Raw genomic sequence first — 7,423 nt, 5'->3', positions numbered from 1 at the left:
AGACGCTACCCTACACCCAGCTGCATAGCTCCCAACCGGAAGTGACAGCGCGGCCAGGTATAATAGAGGAGCAGAAGGTGCAGAGGCTTCAGTGCAGTACAGTCAAATAGGACGATAAACAGGAGATGAAGTATTTTTGTTCGTATTGCGGTATTGCCGTAGCTAGAACCGCCTCCATTAATGCACATGTTATGGGGAAAAAGCACAGAGCGCAGGTGAAAAAGCAGTGTCCTGCAATGGTTCCTCAGCTAAAGAGCTTGCAGCATTTCCTGGACACCTATATGAAGGATGACCTCATACTGGGCTTGGAGCACGTTGTGGAAGTGCAGATGGGCAACTACCTGTACATATGTCACCTCTGCCCTTTGATATTGCGGAGACCAGACATGCTTCTTCATTTATGTGATTTGAGGCATGTGGAGAGGTATTTGCGCAGACACCATCCCAAAGTATTAGCTTCCAAGAATCACATGGTAACAATGTATGGCATGGAAAAAGCAGTACGTTGCGCTGCAGGAGAGATTTACTATAAGTATGGGAGAAAAGAAATGAAAACGTTAGCAATTGCCGACAAGGGTCCAACACCTGCCAAAATGGCCAAATATGTCCATAATGAAAGTGATTGCCCCAAGAGCAGCGATCAATATGAAGCAGAGCGAGAGAAATGGAAACTTCTGGATCAATCGCCATTTACACACAATGATGAATTCTTTGCGTACATGAGAGACTTTGAGATACGGAATGAGGAGGACGCCTCGTTTGTTAAAATGATCCTTCAGGACTGTAATAATGCGCTGAAGATATTCCAGCCAGAGCAAGCAAACGCAACGGGGGTTCAGGAATCTCCCGCCAGCAGTCACCAGGCTCCAGCACCCACAGGCCAGGCTGATCCAGAGCACCTCGGTTATAGTCCAAAGACTGTAGATGAATCGGTTCCTTCTGTGTCACAGTGTGCCGTCAGCTCCAGCCTGGAACCGGAACTGGCCAAACAAAGTGACGCTAAAGAGATCTTCTTCAGCAACATCAAAAATATGGATGCGTCCCAGCTCCACAGCGTTTTCCAGTATATTGCTGCTACACATCCAGAGTTTAGAGGGATGAATATACCAGATGTGATCAGATTCTTTCAGGAAACTGGGAGTCTTAAACCATCGTGATGCTCTCACATTCTATAACTACAAATATGTTCCGTATTATATCATAATGAGTTATTTCATATTTGTCTATTATCTGCTTTTTTTCTTTTCTAAATGTACTCCGGCTGGGAGATCCGCGATGCTGCATGTTTAGGTTATGCTATTTGTACAGAACAAAGGTGGTCATTCCGAGTTGATTGCAGCCAGCAACTTTTTGCTACTGCTGCGATCAACTAGTCCACGCCTATGGGGGAGAGTATTTTAGCTTAGCAGAGCTGCGATCACTTGTGTAGCCCTGCTAAGCTAAAAAAAAATTTAAGCAGAACTTAACCAGCCCGATACCTTCTTACCCTGTGCGATGATCCCTGCGATGCTGAAGCTATCTCTCACGTCAGACATCCGCCCTCTGTTCTGGACACGCCTGTGTTTTCCAATCCACTCCCCGAAAACGGCTGCAAACGCTGTGGAGACGCCCAGGTCCGCCTTCTTCCTGTCCATCTTCTTTGCGGTTCGCTCTCCGACCGCTTCTCAAGGCACAACGCAACCCGGCGACCCCTGTTACCAGGGCAACGTCCCACACGCGCACTGCGGCCGTCGCACATCCACATTCCGCACCCATTCGCACTGCAGTGATAAACCACTGCATGCGAACAGGTCGGAATGACACCCAAAGTTGTGATTATTACCAATGAAATCGGTCACATTTGCATTTTACCATTTTTACACTGAGTTACGAGGTTCTGTCCAACACTGAGCATTCACACGTGGGATAACTCCCTCTAATTGGATTGCTCCAGCAATCCACGGCTAATTGAATATCCCCATTGGACTCAATCTCTGTACAGCTGGGGTGCTGTGTCATACCAGTGTTAAAAAAAAATTACGGTGGTCATTCCGAGTTGTTCGCTCGTTATTTTTTTCTCGCAACGGAGCGATTAGCCGCTAATGCGCATGCGCAATGTCCGCACTGCGACTGCGCCAAGTAAATTTGCTATGCAGTTAGGTATTTTACTCCCGGCATTACAAGGTTTTTTCTTCGTTCTGGTGATCGGAATGTGATTGACAGGAAGTGGGTGTTTCTGGGCGGAAACAGGCCGTTTTATGGGTGTGTGCGAAAAAATGCTACCGTTTCTGGGAAAAACGCGGGAGTGGCTGGAGAAACGGAGGAGTGTCTGGGCGAACGCTGGGTGTGTTTGTGACGTCAAACCAGGAACGACAAGCACTGAACTGATCGCAGATGCCGAGTAAGTCTGGAGCTACTCAGAAACTGCTAAGAACTGTTTATTCGCAATTTTGAGAATCTTTTGTTCGCAATTTTACTATACTAAGATTCACTCCCAGTAGGCTAAAAGCAGCTAGTGAGCGAACAACTCGGAATGATGTCCTACATTTTTTTTTTCCTTTTGCACAGTTCAGCTCCAGTTGCAAAGATTTACAAATATGTGGCTGCAAAATACGTATAGCGTGGCAACGCTTGGACTACAGCTGGGGTAAATATAGCGGCTGGAACAGCTTTAATACAAGTCACTCTTTGATTAGAGAGTCATAATGGAGCCTTGCATGTGAATATTATATACTGGGATGCTAGTTGATTACTAACCAGGCATCTACTGTCTATCTGCTTATTATCAAAGCTGCTCCATATCTGTAATAAAAACATTTGCAAGCTCTGAGAACTGGCAGCGTATGTGGTTACTGCTTTGCTGACCTCTAACAAACTAATGGTGCAAATTGAATACAGATACATTGAAGCATAGGAATAAGTGGTTTTAAAAAGAAACATTGACTTTGTGGGGTATATTCACTAAGGTCCCGATTTTGACCGAGATGCCGTTTTTTCTTCAAAGTGTCATCTCGGTCATTTACTAAACTCAAATTACGGCAGTGATGAGGGCATTCATATTTTTTTGGAAGTCCAATAAAAAAAGATACGAATGAATACACCATTGGTCAAATACGCCAGCAAATTAGTAGAACTCGGTCATTTACTAAAAAGTGCAAATCTCAAAATAGCCAAACACTGCCGTGAAAAATTACAAATCGTAAAAAAGTGCTAAAAAAAAACATCTGCTTTTTTGAGCAGTGATTGGATAGGCATGCACGGATGCCCCGGCCAGGGGTGACTAGTTGGATATTTGATGCCACAGCCGCAGGGCACTGTATAAAAGTGACCCCCGGCTGTGGCATTATCTGTCCAGCTAGTGGAGCCCGATGCTGGTTTCAAAAATACGGGGGACCCCTACGCTTTTTGTCCCCCGTATTTTTGGAACCAGGCGCAGAGCCCGATGCTGGTTGCTTAAATATGGGGGAACCCCTGTCCATTTTTTCCCCATATTTTTGCAACCAGGATTGGCTCAAAGAGCCCGAGGCTGGTTTGCCTTAGGAGGGGGGACCCCACGCAATTTTTTTTAAACATTTAAACTATTTTTTTTTTTTTAACGAGGTGCACAATGAAGCCCAGCACGGATCTCCCAAATCCGGCCGAGATTCATTATATTAAAGTCGGCAGTGTTTTACAATTCACTCACGTAAAACACTGCCAAAAAAAACGAATTCGGAAAACCCGAAAATGCAAAATACGGCAGCTTAGTAAATTAGTCGTAATAAATTCAAAAAGTTGCAATTTTACACTTTCGATGTCATTCGTGATTGAACTTTGACCTCTTTCGGAAAATTACGAATGTTAGTAAATATACCCCTATGTGTTGTTTTTTTCATTCTATGTCCTGTTTTCATATGTGATATCGCTACTACTATGGTTTTTTTGTGTGTGTTTTATGCTGAAAAGAAGTATATTTCTCTGACGTCCTAGTGGATGCTGGGGACTCCGTAAGGACCATGGGGAATAGACGGGCTCCGCAGGAGACTGGGCACTCTAAAGAAAGATTTAGGACTACCTGGTGTGCACTGGCTCCTCTCCCTATGACCCTCCTCCAAGCCTCAGTTAGATTTCTGTGCCCGGCTGCACACTAGGGGCTCTCCTGAGCCCCTAGTGTGCAGGGGCTCAGGAGATGCACACTAGGGGCTCTCCTGAGCTAGGAAGAAAGTATGTTAGGTTTTTTATTTTCAGTGAGACCTGCTGGCAACAGGCTCACTGCACCGAGGGACTAAGGGGAGAAGAAGCGAACCTACCTAAGTGGTGGTAGCTTGGGCTTCTTAGGCTACTGGACACCATTAGCTCCAGAGGGATCGCACACAGGACCCGACCTCGTCGTCCGGTCCCGGAGCCGCGCCGCCGTCCCCCTTACAGAGCCAGAAGTAAGAAGGTCCGGAAAATCGGCGGCTGAAGACTTCTGTCTTCTCCAAGGTAGCGCACAGCACTGCAGCTGTGCGCCATTGCTCCTCATGCACACCACACACTGCGGTCACTGATGGGTGCAGGGCGCTGGGGGGGTCGCCCTGAGCAGCAATATTAACACCTTGGCTGGCGAACTGACACCATATATAGCCCCAGGGGCTATATAGGTGTTTATTAACCCCTGCCAGAACTTTTACAATAGCGGGAGAAAGTCCGCCAAAAAAGGGGCGGAGACATCTCCCTCAGCACACTGGCGCCATTTTCCCTCACAGCTCAGCTGGAAGGATCGCTCCCTGGCTCTCCCCTGCAGTCCTGCACTACAGAAAAGGGTAAACAAATAAGAATTTACTTACCGATAATTCTATTTCTTGTAGTCCGTAGTGGATGCTGGGAACTCCGTAAGGACCATGGGGAATAGCGGCTCCGCAGGAGACTGGGCACAAAAGTAAAAGCTTTAGGACTAGCTGGTGTGCACTGGCTCCTCCCCCATGACCCTCCTCCAAGCCTCAGTTAGGATACTGTGCCCGGACGAGCGTACACAATAAGGAAGGATTTTGAATCCCGGGTAAGACTCATACCAGCCACACCAATCACACTGTACAACCTGTGATCTGAACCCAGTTAACAGCATGATAACAGAGGAGCCTCTGAAAAGATGGCTCACAACAATAATAACCCGATTTTTGTAACAATAACTATGTACAAGTATTGCAGACAATCCGCACTTGGGATGGGCGCCCAGCATCCACTACGGACTACGAGAAATAGAATTATCGGTAAGTAAATTCTTATTTTCTCTGACGTCCTAGTGGATGCTGGAAACTCCGTAAGGACCATGGGGATTATACCAAAGCTCCCAAACGGGCGGGAGAGTGCGGATGACTCTGCAGCACCGAATGAGAGAACTCCAGGTCTTCCTCAGCCAGGGTTTCTTCTTCATCCACTAGGGGTCACTGGAGTACTCTTGGGATATGGACGGCGTAGCAGAACAAAGGCACTGAATATTTAAATTTAGAACTCTCCACCCCTCCATATCCCAGAGTACCTCAGTGTACGAACCCAGTGTTTTTTCTGTGCTCAAAGCACTAACATCGGCTTGTGGGATTCCCACACTTGGTGGAAGATTTTATTAATTTTTCATTTTTTACTTTTTAATTTTTCATTAGCACATCCCTTCCCAGTTTCTGGAAAAACATGGGTCCGGGATAGTGCCGCTGCACGGAGCAGCGCATGGCGTGTCGGTCCTCACAAAGAGCACCCTCACAGCCACAGGCAGTCCACTGTCTCCTGCAACAGATCTGAGCAGCTGGAGCTGGACGGAGCTTACAGATAGAAGCCCCGTCACAGCCATGATCTGAGGAGCTGGACGGAGCTTACAGATAGAAGCCCCGTCACAGCCAGGAAGAAGTTATCAAAGAGCTGGACGGAGCTTACAGAAAGAAGCCCCGTCACAGCCATGATGAAGTGATCAAGAAGCTGGACGGAGCTTACAGATAGAAGCCCCGTCGCAGCTATGACCGGAGAAAAGGTATGTGGGGAAACGGGGCGGTCAGCGCAGGCTGCCGCCCCGCTGTGGGGGTCCGTTCACTACCGCTCACTGCCACTTAACAGCCGCTCCGTCCAGCGCTGTCAGCGCTGTATGTCTCCGTCTGCCGCTCTGTTCTCCCGGCCCCAGGCGCTCCGTCCTTCTGGCCCCAGGCGCTCCGTCCTTCCGGCCCCAGGCGCTCCGTCCTTCCGGCCCCAGGCGCTCCGTCCTTCCGGCCCAGGCGCTCCGTCCTCCTGTCAGACGCTCAGTCAAGTGCAGCGCCCACAGGAGATCCGCCGCAGCTCGCCTAGCGACAGCTACGGCGCCCCGTCCAGCCGCCCTCCGCTATTTTAAAAGGTATCTCTCGCCTCCATGCAGAGAGGGGGAGGGGGGAACCTGGCTGATTACAGCGCGGCTGCAAAGGGGAAATAGCAGTGGAATTCTGGCGGATTAAATATATAAACAGCAGCACACAGCAGCAGTGTATAGGCAGCTATATATATATCACAGGTATTTATAATGTATTGTTACCTGTCCTGGGAGTAATAGGCTATTGAGCCTATATAACTGTCTGTGAGTTTCACAGTATAATAGGCTATTGAGCCTATAATAATGGCTGTTATTATCACTGTATAATAGGTTATTCAGCCTATATATTAATGTTGGTGGTTATCACTATATAATAGGCTATTGAGCCTATATTAAGTCTGTGATTATCACTGTATAATAGGCTATTGAGCCTATATTAATGCTGTATAAATATATTAATGTCTGTAATTATCATAGGCTATTGAGCCTATATATATATATATTTATTAATAGAGCATGTGTTGTACCCAGCCTGTGATTATACTGTATAATAGGCTAGATTAACACGGAAACATTTGTCATGTTCTGTGATTATCACGGTCAGCATGGCAAAGGGGCCATTTTAACCATGCTTCCTGTTGTTTTCCAGTGTGTAATTCTGGAACATTCCTGCCCTACATCTCTAAGCCACCAGAGGCGCAGGGGTGTTAGTGGGAATTTGGTTCGGGTTTCACATGCCCATGTGAACTGCTTTTCACATAAAGAATACTCTGGTTTCTCTTCAGATCGAATAAATCTTTCGCTTTTACTATAGATTTCTGTAAGAGAGAAACAACCATGAGTTTCATATTAATATGCTGTTCAGCAATAAAATATATATATAACACATAAAGTCGTGCAAGTGTCTGTCCGTTGCCTATTGTGGGGTCTGTCTGCATAGCGAGTAAGGCTCTAGCGCAGACTACAAACCTATGTTAAGCATTGGCAATTCAAAGTACAAGAGCGGTAACATCGGAGTCTCGGAAGTTACTCCGCCAGCTCTAACAAAAGACAGTTGTTGACTGGTCTTATAATTTAATGCACGATTCTATGTCAAATCTCACCGATAACTACCAGTGAGAAGGGTACATTAGACCAGCACTCAGATAGGGCGGG

General features: G+C 46.9%; 1 pseudogene; it reads left to right on the top strand.

Annotated features, from left to right (window-relative positions):
• Positions 1 to 7,033: 7,033 nt before the first annotated feature.
• LOC134913562 (U5 spliceosomal RNA) lies at positions 7,034 to 7,136 on the top strand (annotated as a pseudogene).
• Positions 7,137 to 7,423: the final 287 nt, after the last annotated feature.

The sequence above is a fragment of the Pseudophryne corroboree genome, chromosome 4 (assembly GCF_028390025.1).
Source record: "Pseudophryne corroboree isolate aPseCor3 chromosome 4, aPseCor3.hap2, whole genome shotgun sequence".
Lineage (NCBI taxonomy): Eukaryota > Metazoa > Chordata > Amphibia > Anura > Myobatrachidae > Pseudophryne > Pseudophryne corroboree.
This window is presented reverse-complemented; position numbering and strand designations above follow the sequence as displayed.